This window comes from Gymnoscopelus microlampas (genome assembly GCF_963454915.1).
Source record: "Gymnoscopelus microlampas genome assembly, chromosome: 18".
Lineage (NCBI taxonomy): Eukaryota > Metazoa > Chordata > Actinopteri > Myctophiformes > Myctophidae > Gymnoscopelus > Gymnoscopelus microlampas.
Genome location: NC_139955.1, coordinates 16,883,718 through 16,906,499, shown reverse-complemented (window position 1 = coordinate 16,906,499; position 22,782 = coordinate 16,883,718). Strand labels below are relative to the sequence as shown.

Sequence of the window (22,782 nt, the reverse complement as noted above, 5' to 3'; positions counted from 1 at the left end):
AGTACAGATCATACAATGAACGCTAAAAGGATAACGCAAAAATCCCTGAGGACTTTCATTGTGGTCCTATGTATTCAATTCAGTTAATTCAGTGGTGGAAAAAGTACTCACATGTTTTACTTAAGTAAAAGTATCAATACTGCAATGTAGATATACTCTGTTCAAGTAGAAGTCCCGTATTCAAAACGACTTGAGTAAAAGTACAAAAGTATAGGCATCAAAATATACTTAATGTACCAAAAGAAAAAGTACTCATTGTGCAGAATGTCCCATTTCACAAGTTCAAAATGTATAAAAAATACATAAATGGCCAAAATATATAGGCTAGTGTGTTTTGTAATAATAATAATATAATAATATTTGTATTAATAATCAAAAAGTAACCAGTAACTAAAGTTTTCATAGAATTGCAGTGGAGCAAAAGTACAATATTTTCCACTGAGATGTAGTGGAGTGGAAGTAAAAGTATTGAAAATAGCAAATACTGAAGAAAGTAAAAATACCTAGTACAGTACTTGAGTACTAGTTACTTTACACCACTGAGTCTATTGATGCACTGCAGGCAGGCCTCGATCTAGTCTACACTATTAAAACCAAATAACAACAATGATCATTTGAATAACAATATGAATCTAGTGATGGTGCCTAGTCTGTCCCTGAGCCGTGGTTACTATGGGTTTTATTGCCATATTTTCAGACAAACAAACATATTGTGCTAGCGCCCCCTACTGATCCGTACAAGCCACTGTAGGCCTGTAGCTGCAGAAAGAGAGAGACGGGTCCGCTGTGTGTGTGTGTGAGTGCGAGTGTGCAGCCGCGTCCAGAACGAAGAGAAAAAGCAACACGACGAAATGAATCAAGGATCCATCTGATCTGAACCAGCCTTCGTTGTCGTGTGATTTTGCACCCGTCTAGAGAAGGTTAGTGCTTTGATACGATCACGATGTTCATGTGGTTGTGGAGCTACCTCTCCGTGTCGCTCAGGCCGGGGGCTAGTGAACGTTGTCTGGCGCAGACGGTAGAGAATGCGGCCTGACTGTGACTGTGTTCTGGATCTAAATCCGATCCAGGGAGAAAGAGTTGGATCTCAGTGCGGGGTTTGTGGAGAGAGCAGCTGCATGGTGGCAGATCAGATGCAACGCGGTTGTTGTTGAATCGGGTCTGGTGGTCCCAAGTTTTTAGTTTTCACCCCCGTTTTAACGTAACGTCTGTAACTCGTATGTATCTGTTGTTTTGTGATCTACCGTCTGGATTCCTTTATGTGGAGAAAGCCCCGTGATGCAGGCGGATACAAAGTAACTTGTCTTTTGTAACTTTGTAACCGCCGAGGTGTCTATTTTGCATTGTCTTAACGCAGTGGTTCTCAAACTTTTTCATGTCAAGGACCCCTAAATTGATATGTAGTTGGTCGCGGACCCCCATCTGAAAAGGTTTTGTGCCAGGGACCCCCAGAATAGAAGATTTATGTTAAAAAAAAAAAATCAACGTTTTTCAAAAGATTCCTTACCCTTTTCAAATGTTTCAAAAATAGCAGATCTACAAGCTAGCTCGCTGTGAGCTTGTAGATTTGTTATTTTTGAATATCCAACGCATACATGGATAAAGTGGTTAACATGATTGTGATGCTACATTAACTACTTTTGCTGGGGACCCCCTGGAACAGCCTCAAGGACCCCTGGGGGTCCCCGGACCTCACTTTGAGAACCATTGGTCTAACGCTTGTCTAGTTTGCGTTTTAATATTTTGGCAACGTTTTACTGCAATTTGCAAACAATTGTTGTGGTCTTGTTGTCGTTGTGACGATAAGTTATGGTTCAGATATGATGGAGGACAGAAATATAGGCCGATTCTTTGGGGGAAACTCACGAAAAGCCATTAAGACTGTGTTGTCTAATCTAATAACGATCCACATGATGGTGATTGAAATGATTACCAGAGGAATGCACCGATAGATAGAAGGCTACTCTTTATGTGATCAAATTAATGTGATCAACTAGTCCAGACTTAATTATCAATCAAATATAGCAGACTATGTAATGAGAGTAACCTATAAAACCATGTTTTATGTTACCATGTAAACATTTCTTCTGCTGGCCATCAATTTGCATCAATGTACAATTTGCATCAATTCCTGAGTGATAATCTTCTAAATACTTTATGTGATCAGATGGACTTGATCAACCCAGACTTAATTATCAATCAAATATTGCAGACAATATATAATGAGAGTAACATAAAAAAACATGTTATGTCACCATGTAAACATTTCTTCTGCTGGCCATCAATTTGCATCAATTTACAATTTTCATAAATTCCTGAGTGATAATCTTCTAAATGAAACAGTTGTCTCTGAAACTCTGAAAAGAAACGTTGATTGCAGAAGATTTGGTCAGGAATCTGTGTTGATAGCTACTAGTTCCAACATCGGAGAAAGGACAGTTGGATGCATTAGCTATACAATAGATCATAAGGCATGCATGCCCACTTGAATTGGTTAACTATATTGTTTGATGCTAGCTGTTGCGTAATGCATCAGTGATAGATTATGTTTCATATCTTATTTGTTATTCTCCATAGTGCTTTATAGAGTAAATTGGCCTCTCCACAGAGAAAGTCTAATCTATTAAATCCTATAAACATTTGACTCCCCTCAATGGGAGGAGGGAGTCCAGACCTGCCTGAAATCTACTGCCTTAGGGTGTGCATGGAGGCCTATATGAGTAAGAGATTAGTGAAAGAGAATGACTCACACACTGTGTTCTGCAAAGTGGAAATTACTTTCCTTGCATTTTTAGTCTTAGCTTCACAAAGCATTCTTGCTCTCTGCTCCCAAAACTCCTCCAGTTAAGTGTCATGGGAATGTTATTTGACCGATGATGCTTCATACTGTGAACTCTCTGATAAACTGCTCTCTTGTTGTCAGATGGGTGTTTTGGTGTTGTTTTTAGTCCCGTTGCCTTGTGAATGTAGAGAAACCCACCCTTATTTCACACCTTATTTGAAATTGGATTAAAACAAATATTAAAGGAGTAGTTCACCCAAGACATGACTTGAAGCCTTGAATTCCTGGAGATTTTCTTGTAGTTTTTGTTGCATTCCTGTGCCAATAATTTGATGACCGGGTCATCGGTGAGTAGTAGACTCTTTGAGCCGATCATCAAATTATTGGTTTAGGAATGCGACAAAAACAAAAACATCTCCATGAATGCAAGGCTTCATGGGGTGTGTAAATGATAGAAAATAAGTCAATTTTGGTAACTTTTTAATGTCATTTGTTTTGTCATATATTTGTGCAATGTTCCACCATACTGTGTTCTAAGTCAGATATAGTGACTGTTGCTCTGACTGTTAGCCAACAACACTGACCTAGTGCTTTAAGTTTAAGAAGGGTGTGCAGCATTTCTGCTGCCAGCCACCATTTCATTGTATATCAGCATCTTTTGCTTCAATATGCCTTCAGAGTGTGACTACTAAGCTACAATGCAAATACATTATTTCAGGTTGGTAGCATAGTATATGTACAAGCACGAAGTGATGCGCTGTGAGCTTGTATATCTGCTATTTTTGAATAGCCAACGCTAAAATCTAAAATGACACAGATGCTTTCCCGGTTTGATTCAGGACTACAGGGCATAGTAAGAGTGTTGTCACCTGCCGTTCATAGTCACGTTTATTCTGTTGTTTATCACCCCTTTTAACCGTTTAACCACTCCTGCACACAGTACACTCACTACACTATAATGGGTTTTGAGATGACATGACGTCACTACTGACCATCCCATCTCATGTAACGTTATGCCAGGTACCTGCAGGCCGATGGGCATTGTGTTGCCCAACAACAACATGCCAGCTTGTGTATTTTTCCATGTCAGCGTCCCTTAAAGCGACACTCAGTGTGTGGGGGGCAGACCTCTCTTTTAGACTGCTGCTGGAGCTAGGCATCAATCCAATACACCAGCTCCCCCTTACCCTCTCTGCTGTGTACAGCACTGCTTTCGTGCTTTGTACTACAAATAATGTTACCCCATGGCTTTGATTCAGTGCTACACTTTATATTGGAACCTGGACTTCAAATTGCCCGTTATTCAACAAGCAACATCAAATGCATGGCGGAAGCATTAGTTTATACTTTTTGAACCACTTAAGCCCTATTTATACATCATTAATGACATGCAAAAATAGCCGATCTACCAGCTCACAACGCACCGCATTGCGATGAAACATTTAAGCACTATTTTATACTTTTTCGCACAATAGAGTCATGTGTAAAATGACGATCTACAAGCTCACAGCGCGTCACATCATGCAAATTAATTTGCCTACAATGATATGCCAGGTTGAAAGTTGCTAATGAATGGAGAAAAAAAGTAACATTATATTTTTTCATGCAAGTTATATATTACATTTGGTTTTGTATTGAAACATACAAGATGCAGGCTGTACTTTTTCCTTTTTTTAAGTAGCATTTTGTCTGCAAGTCTGCATTTTGAAAGGGATTAGTTTCGTCAGTCGTCAGTGCCTTGTTCTGCCTGGAATGTTGCATTTTTGGCTCAGGACTTGATATCGGGAGTGGTATATTGGACCTGTGAGAGTGGGAGCAGAGTAAATACATTTTCGAACATCACAGCACAACCGAGTATTAGCAAATGATCTGATAGCATCTGTAATCCTCTAGAAAACCTGGAGAGTTGTTTTGAATAGCGCTAACCTCCATCAGATACAGTTGGCAGCCACCGTGGGTGTCCGCATGTGTGACTAGCTGGCTGAGCTAGCAATGTGGCTCCATGCTACAGTATGCAGGCAGATCAGATTACTGAACGATTAGCCATGGCCTCCTATCCCCGGCCCAGGGAAATGATTTTCCACTGTCATAATTCCCCAGACTGAATTACGCAGGCCAGTGACTCAGAGACACTCTATACTGTAGGCTTGGATGCTGCACTGCACTGCACAGCACAGCACGACAACACAATATTGGTCTCTGGAGGAGGGAGCCGCGAGTTTTACAATTGTCATGCTGGGAGTGGACAAAATGGACAAGTTGTTTTTTGAAGAGCAATACTGTAGAGCTAGAGCCAGACAGACATATCGGTCTGGCTGATATATCGGCCAGTATCATATCGTATATAGGTATCCGCAGTTTGCAGCCAATCTGTCCCAGTTGTTTTACAACTTTCAATCTGGCGTCTATATTATGAAAAGTTGAAGTAACACAGTGATTTTTTTTTTTTAATGGGGCAGCTTGTTTATTTTTGTATTCGCTCTCCAAAATCGGAATCGCCTTCGGACTCAAATATCGGGCATCAGTCATACTGTACATTGAAAATTAAATTGATGTTGCCCGATCAGTGCGAGCACCGCTAGATAATGTGGCCCTACTTCACGTCGGGTTGGACAATGAGGATGGGTTCAGTTCAGTAGGCAGTTTAACCCCAGGCTGTGTCCTTGTTGGATGTTGGCATAAAACTTCACAGAATAGCCTTGAAACCCTACACTGCTCCATGCATGTCGTTTTCTTTTCCGATGGACATCAAAAATGTAAGCGCATGTCACAGGAGGCGTTCAAGTGGTGTGATTCAAGCAGGCCTCCGGTGGAATTTGGCTCAATGGAAAGTTAGACGGGTAGAGGGGTGGGGGGGTGCGAGGCGAGGCAGCAGAGGTAGGCCTACGTTTCCAAGGTGCTTACCCCCCGAGGCAGGAATCCGATACATTCCAGAGGCTCCTGTATCCAGACGAATAATGGAGACCAGGGTGTAGCGTTTCATCAGATGACACATGATTGGAGCATAAGTGCTGGGAAAGTGAGAGCAATGTCGTGGGCTCTCAGAGGTAACTAGCTCTGGTTGCCTGAGGGATAGGCAAGTATGCCACATGAGCAGTACAGGTTATTGTCCCCCACTGTGGGGTGGTGGCGGAGGGAAGGTGAGGATGGGGGGGTAATGGATTATTTGCCATTGGTTGGTCACACTGTAGTATTATCTACCACTAGCCTGGGCGATGAACCTTTGGAGGTAACAGGAGAAGAGATGTAGCCTGTGTGTGCAGTGTTGGGGGAGTAGATCGATAAATGGCTATAATAGTTATGAGGGGATGATATGGGGAGGTTCATGTAGCATAAATAACATAAAAGTCATTATAAATACTTAACCAGAGATGATGAACTAATTTCAATACAACTCTTATCTAATCTTCAGAGTTTGGCTTGTGGATGTACCAATGCAGTTTCATTTTCCTCACTGGGAGAGCCTACTTGGCCATTAAACCTTCCCCGTTGTTAGCAGAGCACACATATGGTGAATACCTGTGCACATTCTAACCATAACCACACCAAACCTATGCCTAAACCTCACTAGTACTTTAATCACATATGTCCTAGACATGGCAATCCTTGCACCAGCTGTGTCCCTTTAGTATCTACCCTGTTAATGTTCGTTTATTATGATGTTGTTTATGCTGTAATTGGTCTACTATTGAGGGGACATACATGGGTGCTTACGCCTACATGGCAAACTTAGGCCATCCTGAACAACCTTCATTTACTCCACCTTAAACAATCAATATGTTTCTACCTGGAAATATTTCAGAAATAGGCAATGTAGTTGCTGAATCTTGAATCATATTTGTTCTGCATTGTCTATAGTTTGACAGTTTGATCTGACTTTGGTGAGCCATTTGAGTCGCAGGAAAAATACAAGGGTAACATGAGAAACAGCTTTTGACTCCGCTTAATCCTGGCTTGGTGGCGGTGACTCAGGAGGGGGTAGAGCGGCAGCTTTGGAAAGGTTTCCGGTTTGATCCCGGGCTCCTCTTGGCTTTGTGTCGAAGTGTCATTGAGCAAGACACTGAACCCCAACTGGTCCCCAGGCACTGTTCAGTAGCCTGGGTGACCAATCAGAGCCCACTATTCAAAGTGGGTAATGTTTTGCTGGGACGTTTGAATCTGCGTTTAAACCGCCCATTGGAAATTAATCTTTCCACTCCGAAGTTCCAGACTAATATCTACACAGTGATATTAGTGTGGCCATGCCAGGCTAATTGTTGTTTCCCAGTAGTTTCCCACTGCTCCTAACAGTTGGGATGGGTTAAATGCAGAAGACAAATTCCAGGTAAATTATTTGGCTACCCCAACAACTAAAGCCGGGGACACATTCATTATTTTATAATTATACATTTATTATTTATTTATTGTATTATCATTATTATAATTTAACGCACACAAAAACTTTGGAGGACACACACACACAACTTGTAGATTTTAAGCTACACAGTCTACAAGTATCTCTTAATTGTAGGGGTGTAATAATTCATTGATTTATCAATTCAGCGGGCAGTGATCCAGTGTAATCAATGCAAAACTGAAATTCTGATTTAGATCAATTGGAGCTTGTCGATGCAGACCTTCCTTTAAGTGCACATGGTGTTTCATTGGGTAATAGTGGCCATCTCAGTTTGCTGCTTTGTGTGTGGTGACAGCTTATATTAGAGAAAAAACTGCAGGGAAAAAGAAGTACCTTGCCGAAAACAAAAACAGTGTTTCAACTTTTCTTGCTGCTGTTTTTATCCATTTAGTTTTCATTTGACATGATTTCACCAACTCTGAAGCAAAATAATTGCATCGGCCCCCCTCATTATGGTATTGTGTAAAAGAAAATTGTGATATCTGCAAATGTTGAATTATCTGAAGTGATGAAGCTTATTTTTTGCGTAGTTGTTGCTGAGAAATCATTTGGTTATATACAGTAGCTAGTATTGCTAGTATTGACGTTCAATCGTTCATGTTGTTTGTTGTAAAGTATAAAAGTGGTTAGTTACTTGCTTAGAGTGGTTAGTTGGACTTGGATACCGGTATTCTATTTTCTTCCATGCCCTGAGTTGGCACCTATTTATTGTGGCAGTTGCATTTAAAGTGAATGACACTGACATGTCTGTTGTGAGGAATTATCAAAGTCATCAAAGCTAGTTTCCCAACATTGTTGGCATGTTCTGGCAAGACACTGGCTTCTAGGCCTGTGTGAGATTACTGCACCTATTCATAAGGAGCGCTAATATTTTCAGGATTATAAAATGTCCAAAATACAATAACTTACACTGGCAAGAAAAAATATGTATCAGTTGGAATTACTCCGATCTGCTGCACAGTATATTCATTTAACAGTATATTAACCAGGCATGCTAGTTTAGTTGTAAGTCCAAGTACTCTGTATGTTACTCGGGCTCGTCAACTGAGGGTTATTTATACTGTTTATGCAGGAAAATACCCTGTTTTTATTTAGCGGTTAGAAAACACGCTCCTGGATGTTAATGGACTTCACCTCAGCCTTTGTGGACCCTCGGGGCACAGCCTGCTCATCCACTCTGCATGGGAGCTCTACATGTTGGTCTGATAATGAAGCCATTTTCAGAGACTGAGAGATGCAGTAATGGGGAATACACCAACACTTCAGTTAGATATCCTAACCCTGCCCTCCTCATAAGTGCTATCAGTTACCAAGAGATTGAAGATTCAAGAGATTTATTTGTCACGCTCGCTCATACAAGTATGTGTGTGATATGTTGGTGGGGCATGCTTTGCCACGCCGTGCTAACTAACCAGGGTCAAGGAGAGAAAATAGCACAACTTTAAATGACGGCAATACCGTAGAGGGAGAGTGCACATACTGTAGTGCAAATTAGTTAAATAACATGTATAAACATATTTAGTTTATTTTCAGAAAGAGTATGGTCTACCTGCTCTAAAAGAAAAGTGCCCTTAGATTTACTTTTGTTTTCATTTGGTGCTATATCAAATGAAACTGACTTGACTTTCATGGGGGTGGGCAATGGTAGGGGAAAACAATGAGATGGTTGTGTTTTTTTTTCCTGACTCAGTGTGTGTACAGTATGTGTGTGGGTGGGTGTGGTGAGTGTCTGTGGTGCACACACGGCATTCTGAATACCTGTTAATCAGATTCCTTTGTCTGAAAAGAGATGAGTTATTATTAGCAACGTAAAGGCTGTTTTCAATTTCAATAGGAACAGTTGTAGTGCATGTGAATACAGTGTCAGTCCAAACATGTATAATTCCATTGTCTGGCAAATAAATGTATGCCACTGTTGAGTGTAAATTGTGGAACATAAGACTGACTTGGTGTGTGTGTGGGAGGGGGGGGGGGTACATGGCATGCCTCCTAAGGCGTTTAGTTGTTGGTGCTGAAAGTGTGAGCACATGGACATGGCGTGGAGAGAGGGGGCTGTCTGTTTATCCAGTTGTCTTGCTGTAATGGTGATACCAACCAAATGCTCATACCTTAGTGCGCACACCCACAGTGCACACAGCACACCAGCATGCACACATTAATTGGCTCTCAAGATCAGTCATGCTGGGCCTGTGATAGAGTATAGCCTCATGCTGTGTGGCATTATATAGGATATTGACTCGTAGGGTAAATGCTAACCTCGTTCCCAGGCTTTCTTGTGAAGGAGAAAGACCCCTGTGATACCCGTGTCCAAGGGAAGGAGCCTCTGGCATACTCCGATTGGTCTGTTGGGTTGTCAATCCGAAAAACAGGAAGTGCAAAGATTATACTTGATAGGTTTTACAAAGTCGTGCTATTGCTTAATTGAATAATATTGCCTCTAATAGTTCCATATATTTTCTTTTGCGAATGTTAACTACTTGGTGTTTCCCTGGGGAATGTAAACACTGGACTGTGAGGAAATAGTTATCTTACAACTTTGGGACCTTGTTCAGGGCAAGGTACTAAATGTCTGATAACTGGACCATTCAGGTTCTATGACTACACAATATATATTTTTTTAGAGCACAATTAAACTTTAGTAGAGGTTTCGGTGGTGAAGTTGCATACCTTGCCAAGTTGCCATGTTGTCCATCCAAATATCGGCGAGATATCTTCACTAGTTGTAGATTTGATGAATTGATGATCCAATACATATCTTCCCACTGACTTACACTGCATGGTGAAACAGGTCTCAAAGTCAGACTTTTTTTTTTTTTTAGCACAAACGAATGTGAACAAATAAAAAGCTGCCAATGTATGAAATTACAAAACCCGGTTCTGAGTTTTCCCTCTGTTTCCCTCTGTTGTTAACAAGAACAGGTTCTTGACTAATGACTAATGACAATGTGACTCTTGTACTGGTGTCTCTGTATCTTTCATTCTTGCTGTGTGCTCATTATCTGTTCTTTTTGTCTTTTGTATGACTGCTGTACCTGCCCCTTGGCAACTGAATTTCCCTCGTGGGATCAATAAAGGCCTATCTATCTATCTACAATGATTAATAAAGATACTGTTGTTTCTTAAATGTGCAATAACAAACAGTAATTTGGTCACCGTAGCATACCAACCGGATCTTCCTCCTAATTAAATAGTTTTTTCCCCCCACTGAACGGAGTTTGAGGAAAATATGGCGAGCCTCGCCTCTACCTTGCCTTGATGGCCTTGTGTGTTGAGAAGCGCACCAGCCGAGTTACATATCATTAAGGTGGGAATCAGTTAGATTTTGAAATTGCACATCGTTGCTGTCGTCATTAAACCGTGTATCTCCATCCATATTTATTTTTTCATTTCTTTCATGAATTGATGCCCTATTGTGTAATTTTTCGTATGACAGTGTCCTGCAAAAATAACCGATTTTCATGCTCACAGTCGCATTGTGATAACGTATTACCACGAGCCTCTGACTAAATATTGGGATCCATATGACTTAGGTTATCGTCACCCGACAGCATACAGTAGTTGAATATTGATATGAAACATCATGTTGGTTCAGAAATGTTGACATTCAACGTAGCTGGCTTAGCTTAGCTTGACAAGATTACTAAATCTGTGCATACAACAATGCACATCAGGTACAAAACACTGATGCAGGACATTAAGGGACAGTCCCCTGGGTGAAACACCTTGTTTGTAGGGAGTCCCGTTGTAAATGGCTAGTTGATGGTCTCTATAGGCCAGAGCCTTCTATTGGAGAGTCGCGTCAATGAGGGGACAGAAACGGCACCGGTCACGTGGTTCATGTAAATTCGAAATAGTGACAAACAGTTCAGGGTTAGTCTTTTCCTTCTAACTATCAGGACATTCAAAGGAACCTTACTCCAGTAGTCGGGTAGTGGTGTACATGTATCCCTACAGTATACCTGTGGAAAAAGTTCAATAACATTGCTGACATATTAACATGGCCATATTGTCTGATTCTTACATAAAGAACAGCATCAGGTGGAAAGGTCTGTCTTTGAATCCCTTGTTTTCTCTTTGAAGGTTAAGTAAGATCACAGCTGTGACTTGATACAGTCAGGAAGACAGTCTCATGTTTACCAAACAGTGTATATGTGTTTATGTGTCTTGAGAGACATTGATCTGTTTAGCTTACAGAGGAATGCACACCTACACAGGATGACTCGGAGGTACCCACTTTGCTATTTTAGTCTATGACGTTAGATCAGCTTAGTCACACATGGTGATAGTTTGAAATGGACCAGGGCAGAGCATCATGGTTTCCCACCAGGACTGAGGCTAGGTGGAGCACGGCATCTTGTGGCCAATGCCCCCGTTGTGTACTGTCTCTTCGCCCCAGAGCAGTCCAACCCGCCACCCTATAAGCAGGGCATCTGGCGTTCAGTCAGCTCCCATCTGCGAGTGCTTGTGGCCTAACTGTAAACAAGGCATTGCTGCGTGTAAATGGACCCGGCTACATCTAAACAGTCGTGGACGGTAACAAAGTACATTTACTTGAGTACTGTACTTGGTTAAATCTTTCTGTATCTGTGCTTTACTTATTATAATTTTTTGATACTTATGACTTCCACTCAACTACATTTCAAATACTGTACTTTTGACTCCACTACATTTCTTGGAAGGGAAACGGTACATTATGAATTAACCACAATTAAAATGTAGTGAAAATAGCTGACCAACAAGCTCACAAAAACACAATGCGACATGTTCTGAGCTTGCACATCTGCTATTTTCCCTATTATTGATATCTTTTGAAAATGTGTTCTTTGAACTTTGGTGAAAATGTCTACATTTCAATATCATATTAAATAGAAAATATACATTGTAATTTGTTCTTTTGAATACCGTATAATAGTAATTTAAAAAAAACGTTTTGACTAAAGTATTTTTGGACAGAGCAACTTTCATTTATAATGTAGTTGAAAAATATTTGACCAGTATACTCTGAGTCAAGTACTGACGTTGAGTACTTTGTCTACCACTATATGTAAACTGCTTGGTCCCACTATTTAGCCTGCGGTGGTGGAGGAGTGGTGTGTGTGTGGAGGGGACTATGAACGCATTGCTAGGGGGTCAACTCTATTTCAATTCAGTAAATTGTATCAAGGCATTGGGATTCTATAATGCCATACCTCTTCTCCATTTTGAATTACTGAAGTGGAAAGAAGTGTAATGGCGCTGACCCTCTGCTGATCTAAGGATACGTCTAGCCAACCGTGTGTGTGTGTGTCTGTCTGTGTAGGACAGGTGTCAGAGTTCCATACAGGCACAGCTGAGGCATATAGACAGGATGAAGATGACAGCAGGATGAATGTGCCTTGTTTTGAGAGGTTTGATTTAGTGTGTTATGGTAAGAATGGGGTCAGGTGTGATGGCCAGGTGGTGCCATGGCTGGCTACTTTTCAATTGTTTTGGCTTTAGAGCCATAAGCATTTGCTCTAGAGAGGAGCTTGGGGCTGTTTGGGTATAGGAACTAAACTACAGGGGGTCCATGGTGAGCTGTACTAGCCCGCAAACACAACGCAACAGCCTCCCCCCTTTATGAAGTGTTAAGTGGCCGGATATTTGTGGTGAATGGGCCACAGGTGTCTGTGCTGGGTTGTGTGCGCTTGGCCAGAAGTCTATTTGTTTTTGCTTCTTAATGGTCCCAGGTCTTTCACAGCTGGACCAGACCAGACCTCAGTGGCTCTCAATGGGCCGGGGCGGAGGCCCTGTACTGTGGGACTGGGGAGGAAGACGAGGAACTGGAGGCAGAGCCAAGAAATCCCACAGCACACTGTTAAGGATTGAGCAAGTCTGGTATTCTTTACATCCATTCCTTTCCCTTTCTTTTCCCCTCTCTCCATCCCTTCAGCCAATTAGGGCTGCAAAGTATGACTCAAGTAAAGGCGTACTCGTTAAATAAACTATAAACGTTTATGAAAAAGTTAATTAAAATAGTTTTTCTAGGCTTATATAGTTTTTTTTTGTTTTTCTTTTCAACATCCTGATCTTAAGTCTGGTTCAGCTTTGTTACCGGCTGTTCTAGCAGCTACCTTGCATTTAGAAGTCCTCAGATGTATCTGTAGGCGGAGATCTCCAATCACCTGACAAAGCGAGACTACCTTCCTCCAAACACTACACCTATACCAGGGTCATCTCCACTGTGATGTTACTATTTGGTGTCGAGTTAAGGTGTGTTCGGGGTCTTAATACACGCACGCACGCACACAAAAACCTATGTGCTATACCATGAACAGTTTGTCCCAAGGGAGTACAGCAGGGTGAGGTAATGGGTTGTAACCTCCATGTTTCGATGTCCTTCCTTCTGCAGTAGCTGCTATCGCTGCTCTGATCTCTTGATTGTTTGACTAACCCTGTGGCCTGCACAGATGGCCAGGGCTCGTAGCTGCTATATTGTAGCCATATAGTTGATATCTGGCCCCCATTGGTCCCCTGGTCTACCCCTCACTCAGCCGTACCCCAGAGCCTCACAAACTATTCTCCGATGTTTTTCTCTGCCACCCTCTGTGTTATTGTCTCTGACACCCTCTCCAGAGTATGCCCTCTTTTTATTTCTTTATTTAAGTCATCTTTTCAAATTCCAGAATCCATTTCACTCCCCCCGCGGGCAGTAGGGGCGATGGCTGGAGACAGTGTGGCAAATTGAATTTGGTCTCCCTTTTCCTTCGCACAGGCGGACGAGGACAGAATAAGAGACGGAGCAGGGCGGGGACCCATGAAGAGCCCATTGCTCATGCATTGCCGCCTCTTTCCTCAGGGCCTACCTGTATACCTCTTAACAATCTTAATTATTTTTGCAAAAAAAATCTCTCATTCTCTGGTTTACTCTCTCCGATATCCCCCCCCGCTGTTCCTACTTGCACAGACTAATGTAAAAGTCTCTCCACACTCACTACTGCTACTGCAATCTGACCCAGTTTATTAGTTTGCTACTAGTGAATCATTAATGGAGGTTATCTAACTGTTCCTGTAATGACTCTGATCAGTCATCCTCTAATGCCTCTCTTTCCACCAGGTTTCACTCTTCAGTCTTCACGTTTGCATTCTATCATATGCATCTGACAAAAAGCCCCACCTGCCCTCGAGCTAGGCTATGCATTTAATAGGTATGCTGTTCACTGTAATATGTCATTGTGTCGGAGCACAATACGAGGCCTAAGTGCACTGAATGCAAATTAATCTTGTGGGAGATGTCAGCAGCTGAATAGTGTGTGTGGTTTGGGTAAAGGGGGGGACATGGTTGGTGACGGAGAGGAGAAAGGGAGGGAACGGAGGGCTAACAGTGGTGGCAGGGAAGAAGAGACCAATGGAGAAAGAGAGGAGAGCATGTGAAAAGGAGGAGGGATGTGGGTTGTAGTCATCTCCTGGCCCATTCATCATGCAATGCCTGCTGGGATACGGCATGGTTAGTGCTGAACAACACAATTAGTGCCTGTTGTGTTGTGTTCCGTTGTGTTGTGCTGTGCTGGGTTGTAGACAGTCGGTGTTGTGTTGTTTTGCTGTATTCTGTTCTTGTTGTGCTGTGTTGTATTGTTGTGGTGTTGTGTGCAGCCCCACTCTGTTCTATGTTCTGTTGCCTTTTTAGTTAGCTTTGTTCTTCAGTTTTTTCTGTACCGTCTGACTTTCCTCCGAGGCCATCCATCTGTTTTGTGTTCTTGAAAAGACATGACGTGTGCTGCATGCAATCACTCGATTACCCACTGCAGCTATTTTAGAAAATCATCTCAATTAACAGAGCATTTGTTGATGGTTTATCTGAGACTTGTAGCTCTCTCCTCTTACCAGTCTGTCGCCCATAAAGTGCCATATTTTATTTTCATGTGGCATACCGCCTGCTGGGCTGTCATCTGTCCTCTTTCATCCCCGTCTGAATCCTAGTCGCCAGCATGATTTATGTGATTGACAGGCTTGGCTACCCAAGGAGGGGTGGGGTAGGAAGCATGTTGTTTACCCTCTGCTCGACAGTCCTCTGTGCGTCCACAGATGTTTTCCACCAAACCGTAAATACGTTATGTCAGCCGACGGCCTTTCTGATCATAGAAACGCCTCCATCCTTCTGTGTCTGTGTATTTTCTTCATACACCAGCAACAGGGCTTTCCTGCCTACAAACAAACCTTTTTAGGAGGAAGGTGGTGAAAAAGGTCATGTATGTTGGGATATGCACTGCAGGTAATTCCGTGTATAAGCATTGACCTTTGACGTTTTTGTTTCCTCGTTAAAGATATTTGGAATGGCTCAGATACCCTTCTAAAGGACGTTATGTCTGATTAGTTTAGTACTAGCCTTTCTGTGCCGGGGTGAAACCCCCCTCATGGGTGGCGTTAACATTCAAGCCTGTAAAATAAGAATGCATGAAGTAATCTTCAATAGGCCCTTATGAACAGTCCTCCTAAAAGTTCACGGGTATAAAATGGAAAATGACCTAAGGTATTAGCACTGGAACAACGAATGGAAACCATGCCTAACCCCAAGTGTAACGGTATGGATACATGCTAATGCAGATGAAAGGTTAGTGAAGGCTGTGACCTCTGCCTGCAACAATAACGCTGGCTGTATTATATTATGCAGCACGTGAGTTCTAACCGCATCCCATGACGACAGGCTGCAGAGCTCACAACACCTGCTCGGTAGCTCCCCAACTTGCAGACGTGGCGGCTTGTCTATCGTCAGGTCGTCTCCTGTGTGTCCTAATGAAGCCAGGAGATGTGACAACATGGCACACATTTGATTCTCTGCCTAATTGCGTGGATGTGGGGGCTGGCGGTAGTGCTGCAGTGGTTAATCTTGCTGGTGTGACAGGAAACAGCAGAGTCATCAAGGGATATGGCACAGCTAATTAGATTTGCGCATGCTTCCATGTGTGAGGAGAGGAATGGGGTGAAGTGAGATGTAGTGAAGGAGAAAGGGGAAAAGGGGGGAAATTATAGAATTTTTCTCTTTACTAATTGAGGGGTATTAGTAGATTATCCTCGAAGTCGCTCTTGGAAATCAAGGTTTGCAGCTTAGCCCGTTAAAAAACGGAATTCTTCTGTCATTTTAGATTTTGTCGTTTGCTATTCAAAAACAGCTGATATACAAGTAAGTGTACATATGCTATTTTTGGAAATGCTTCAAAAATATTGAAAGAACTATTGGTTTCGAAGGCATTTGTAGAATCGGCCTCAGGTGTGAATGGATTAATGACAATGGACAACTTGAGGAAACCTCTAAGCTCGTTAGAGCCTACAAATCACACTTGAAGTCAAATCTACACTTGAAATCAAATCGAATTCAAAGGACCGTAGACAAAGTAAATAGCCAAATGGGTTGTCACTAGATGGCCTCTAGGGATGGGCATTTTCTTTTTTTCTTACTTTGTTCTTTTTTTCTTTATTTTTTTCAGTCAGTGGTCGATTAGTCAAGAGAATTATCAAGTTGAATTGATCGCTCAGACTTCCTAGTTTATTTTTGAACGCCCAAGATAAATAAAGACTCCCAGCGAACTGCTGTTTTGAGAGGAGTACATTAAAAAGAAGATAAAAAATGCACAGCTGCTGGCCACAGCAAGAGTATGAGCTTGTAGATTTGCTATTTTTTTTTAAATCTTGAAAATTGTAGCAAATCTTTGAATGTATGTTTTTAAAAGTGAACATCTGTAACTCAAATCTTTGCTTCTGGGGGTCCCTGGAAGAACATATTTTGTATTTTGGGGTCCTTGACATGAAAAAGTTTGAGCACCACTGATATAGCAACATAAGTTTTTCAGAAAACTGTTAGGATTTAGAATATTATTATCCTTTGGAGGATTAAAAAGTATTATTACAAACATTTGTTTGAATGAATCATTTACAGACAATTTAAGCAGTTCTTTACAAACAATGTTGTTAGAATTATTCCCTCCTCATTGCCCACAGTGAAAACTTAAAAGCTGCTGGTTCTCTTTCCCCTGGAGAAGGTTGTGTAGAGTTGCCCATGGCCAAACACATGCTGAGGCAGCTAGAGGGCAACTATTCTAATGTATTGTCTTGTCCCTGCCTAGTTTTACTGGGGTTAAGGTTAGGATTAGGTTAGGGTTACATTAACCATAGTTTGGAAAACGCAAGGCAGAAGTCGCACACAAGGCAGAACTGCCATTCAAATCGACTGCTGGCCAATCACAGCACGTCCTCACCGGGTCTTGGGTCAACAACACTGTCATAGCATTTAAACACGCGTCCCTGACCTTTGTTGATGGTGACTGAGAAAGTAAGCATGACACAGTCCATTTTAGGTGTAGGAAACCAAATTATATTTGTGACTCGTTGAGCTTTACAGACTCAGCTTTACAGGCTCAGTGTTTAATGATTTTGTCTGGTCCGTTCTTATGGCTTCCACTGTATTCTGTCCTCAAAGTGTTCACTGAAAAGTTAGATAGTTGTTTCAATTATGGGACTTTTAAAATATTTTATGAATTGTGTTCATGTGTATTTGTTTACACATGTACTATATTTCTTACATGTGACTGTAGTTGACAAGATAACATGAGTAGTTACCCGTGGCATTGGGCAGCTCCAATTACCTGGTCCAGCTCATTGTCTGGCAAGATTAGCTGAGTATATGTTATAAAATTAAAGATCTTGTCCATATGTCCATCTCTCATAATCTCTCATTTCCCTCCCTAGTCCTTTCACTGCTGTCTCCCTCTGGCAGTAACATAAACCTCAGTCTGTCCTTATATGACCTGGCAGTGATATGTTGAGGGGGGTCAACACTTGGTCTCAAGCCTCAGTGCATCCCATAATTTATTATGACTCCAGTACTTAGGTGCTGGGGGATTATATGCTAATATAATTGAGATTGCTTTTGGAGCTGCTATTAGGACTGGGCTTGTAGAGGGGGAAAAAGTACTAGAGAAAAAAGTACAGTGTCATACCTCAAAACAGGCTTCACTTTAACCCATTCAAACCGGGAACGCATCTCTGCCATTTTAGATTTCTTTGGCTATTCAAAAGTAGCAGATATAGCCGATATACAAGCCGTGCTATGAGCTTGTTGATCTGCTAATTTTTTTTTTATTGAAATGTGTGCAAATGTTTGAATATATTTTTTAAAGCGAACACGTGTAAACTATTTTGTTCCAGTGACCCCCCCCGCCACAGAAGAAAAAAAATTAGTTACAAATGTTCGCTTTAAAAATATATATATTAAAAGATTTGCGCACATTTTCGCAATTAAACAAAAAAATAGCAGATCAACAAGCTCATTGCACGGCTTGTATATCGGCTATTTTTGAATAGCCAAAGAAATCTAAAGTGATGACAGAGATGCGTTCCCGGATTGAATGGGTTAAAACACCATTGGGCCTAATTTGAGTCGTTTTGACTTCCACCCTATTGTCAGTTACAAACAAAGTACACACCACGATCCCCCATATTGACAGCTGTTGTTGGTACATGAGAGTCCTCATATTATCCACAATGGTGCCAGTGCCCGGCCACATTACCCACCAGCGGTCGTGCCGTGGCCCTTTCAGGCCATGGGAGACTGCTGGGCTCTGTCACCTGAGGGATATATGGTGGAAACTTGTGTCCTCTGAGGTATGCTGCAGGCCCCTCCGTTGGGTCAGCTGTTGAGCCGTGAGCAGACAGCAGACACCCAGGAGACAGCAGAACACGTCTCTGTCTGTCTGTTTTCCAATAGGAGCGGGTGGTGGGGGTTTGCCTGCATTCTAACCAGTGTTGAGTTCGTCGACTAAAACTATGACGAAAAATGTTCGTCGACTACCTTTTTTCACTGACGAAAACGAAATAAAAACTAAGCTACTATGGCTAAAACTAAGACTAAATATATTGACAATTTTGTTAACAAATAAAAACTAGACTTAAATGTTAGTGAGGGACTTGTGGAGAAGAGATCCAGGAGAACTAAAAGACAAGTCATTTTATGCTTGTTTGCGCTCTGGTGCGCTCTGAAAATAGCAGATCTACAAGCTGTTGTGACCTTGTAGATCGGCTATTTTCAGCATGCAACCAAGTGTAAAATCAGTCATTACGACGCCATCAAGGCCCACCGAAATACATTTTAGTCGACTGAATCAACTGTAGATTTAGTCGACTACAACTAGACAAAAACTAAAACATTTCAGATGACTAAAATATGACTAAAACTAAATGGAATTTTATTCAAAGACCACGACTAAAACTAAATCAAAATTTGCTTTCAAAATCAACACTGATTCTAACCCTTGTTTGTCACGTGAAGTCTGTATAAGTTCACTGGTTTGATTTACTTGAGTCGGATTGATCAGGCGTGTTCAGTCAGTGCTTCTACTACTGAATGCGGTCACCTAAAGACCGCACCACGCTAATCAGAATGGGTGATGTCATATGACCTCTGTGTGTCCTGCTGTAATGCTGCCACCGTTTTTATTAGTGATACGCCTGATCTCCTTCAACAGGGAGACAAGTGGTGACATTGAACAGGGTACTAGGGAGCTACACAGAACAAGCTCTTCCATCAGTCTCTCTAAAAGATGTTTGTCTGTCCTTGTTATTCAATGTTGCCCGATGTTTGGGTCCGATCGATGCGGTCCCGATTTTGGAGGGTCTGATTATGCGGACTACCAAATGTTTAGACTGTATGTGTTTTAGTGCAAAATCCATTCTAATAAATTTGAAAAACCTTCAATTGATTAGTTTTAAAAAATACAAAAATAGCTGACCCATGTGAGCTTGTAGATCTGGCTGCTATTTTTGACATTTAACAAAGAAAAACGTTTGCCTACAATGACATGCCAATAATAGGGACGCCAGGATGAAAGTGGTTAAGATTTGAGACATCATTTGCATAATTGGCCAAACCGTCAAAAGTCAAAATAATGGCCGACATGTCGGCTAAACCGATGTATCAGTCTGGCTCTAGTCTCCATCGCTCTGTGGTCTCTCCTCTAACTTCACCTCTCTTATGGCCTCACCCATTCATTCAATAGGATGACATCACCCTTGCATAATGGCATTCACCCTTATATCCTTCCATACTTCCTTCCTTCCTTCCTTCCTGTCATCAGCTGCTCCCTCTAATTACATGAGGGTGATTTCAATAAAGTAACTGTCGGCCTCACTCCATTAGTTATATTAACACCCAGATTCCTGCCCTGGAGTCTTCTATCTGTCCTCAGTCTTTTTTCACTGGAGGGGGGGGGGGGGATAACCTAGTTACGGAGGCCCAGCGGGGGAGGCCAATCAATTAATGAACAAAGGATCCAACTCGGTGAGCTGTGGGGTCAGTCTGGCACTAGAAGCAGAGCGTTCCCAAAAACAACATGTCTGTCGATTCTCATCTGATGTATATTTGTGTGTGTGTGTGTGTGTTTCTATATGTTCTGATCTGGGGTGGGAGACCATTTCACTGTCCAATGAGCAGTCATCTTGTCGATAAAATGGGTTGTATTTTAGGTTTTTCTCGGATCGCTCACACAACTCAATCTCTCTCTCTCTCATCTAGATCTTGCTCTCTATCTTGCTCTCGCTCTGTCACAAATAAATTAAGGGAGTTACTTCCTTGGCCTACTGGCAAGCCCCGGACTGGCGGATGGACACGCACACACATACCCTCCTCTAGACGACTCGCCCCATAGATAGGATGGATAGGCGGTGATATTCTGATAAGAATCTATTAATTCCTGTGGGGGTCAGAGGTTAAACAATGTAGGCTACTCAATGATTCTGATTAGTGGTTCCCATGGCAACAGGGTGATTGTCTCCCACTCTCATCCCCTCCACCTGCAGTCTTTCTCTCCATCTTTCACCACATTCTCTTTCTCTCCCTCCTTCTCAGTAGCCTTTCATCTCACTCACAGTGTTTTCCCCCTTCTCCACTTTCTCTCTTTTTATCCATGTTTTCTCATACCTTTTTCTTAATCCAGCCGTTCTTCATTTGCACCCCTCCCATCTTTCTCTCCCATAGAATCTCTCTCTCTCTGTCTCTCTCTGTCTCTCTCTCTGTCGCTCTCTCTGTCTCACTCTCTCTCTCTCCTACTCAGTCAGTTGTTGAATAATGTACGTGCAGGGCCATAGGCCAGAGTTGCAGTTAACCCTTTGATCTCTGATCACTCACACATCATAAATGACAGCAGGAACAACCAGACCCCCCCCCAACACACACACACACACACACACACACACACACACACACACACACACACACACACACACACACACACACACACACACACACACACACACACACACACACATCCTCTGCCACTTCTACCTGGAAGGCTTAAGCCACACACACACACACACACCCCGTTGCCACACCCCTTCCGGTCTCATTGTTACGCCATTGTTATCTTCGACATTGATGTATTATTGAAGGCCTCGAAAAGGCCTTGTTGAATAATTGATTTTGGAGCAAAGATGTGTGGTGGCATTCTGAACATCGCTTCGTATACAGTATTTTGAAGTGCAAATTAAAGATTTACCGGTTTATTGTTTGTTTCGCGCCCGTCAAGTCCACTGTGCACTGATTCACTGTGGCACCAATACTGCACACTTTTTCTCCGAGGGCCCAAAATCCATTAGTACGTGTTCCTTTGTGTGAAGTGAACTGTCGGGGGATCTGAATCTAAGCGCCATGGACTGTTTCATCAAGGCATATGCATGTATTTGACCAATTTGTATCAATTAAGTGTCTGATCACGTCACGCTCGTTCAGATTGCACAAAAGCATAGCTAGCAGAGGGTCCTATTAACCCTTTGTAATCAATAGTGATCCCCTTGCCTTTAAGTGCTACTCGTTAGCTTTACCGCCCCATAACCCCAGGCTGGGGGGGTATTGATCTCTTGGCTGACAGGACGTTTCCCCTTCAGTAGCGTGGGGGGGGGGGGGGGGGGGTCTTTGGGCCTAGATCAGCTTTCCTGTTCCCCCTTCCATCACCACAGCTGTTCCAGTCAGCAGGAAGAAAACATAGTGTGTGTGTGTGTGTGTTAGGGCTGGACAATGAGCTGTAAATGTATTGAAACCAAAATTTTGAACCAATTACTGACTTATAACTGAAAATACATTTCTAAATACATTTTTTATTATATATCAACGAATCGACCCAAAAAAATGACCCTGTGTTAGAACTTCATTGTACAATGGTTGTGGTGGCGTACAAAAATAGCCAATCTACAAGCTCACAACGTGTCGCAGCGGGACACGTTGTGAGCTTGTAGATCTGCTATTGTAACTATTAAAAAATATATATGATCGTTCATTAATAGTAATCAAGGCAAATGTTTAAAATAATTGTGATATTGATTTGAAGTAATATCGCCCGGCCCTAGTTTGTGCGTGTGTGCGTGTGCGTGCCGTGATATGCATGTGTGCTCATGGATGCATGTGTGTGCATGGTGTGGCCATGAGGCGTATCAAATGAAAAATGTGCTACATGGGGTTTATGGTGACAGCTTGTACCTGAACCACACTATTGTTGGCAGCTGCTGCTGTGTTAGGGTGGTAGCGAGACACCGCCTGGCACTGTTTCTGTATGACTGACACACACACACACACACACACACACACGCACACGCACACACACAC

General features: G+C 42.2%; 1 protein-coding gene across 1 annotated transcript in view; it reads left to right on the top strand.

The window, feature by feature from the left end:
* The first annotated feature begins 782 nt into the window (after positions 1-782).
* Positions 783-22,782, top strand: part of ndst1a (N-deacetylase/N-sulfotransferase (heparan glucosaminyl) 1a) — a 62,469-nt gene continuing 40,469 nt past the window's right edge. Inside the window, exon 1 of the mRNA XM_084041086.1 lies at positions 783-920. The gene's annotated coding sequence lies outside the window, so the exon portion shown is untranslated. The remainder of the gene's footprint in view (positions 921-22,782) is intronic.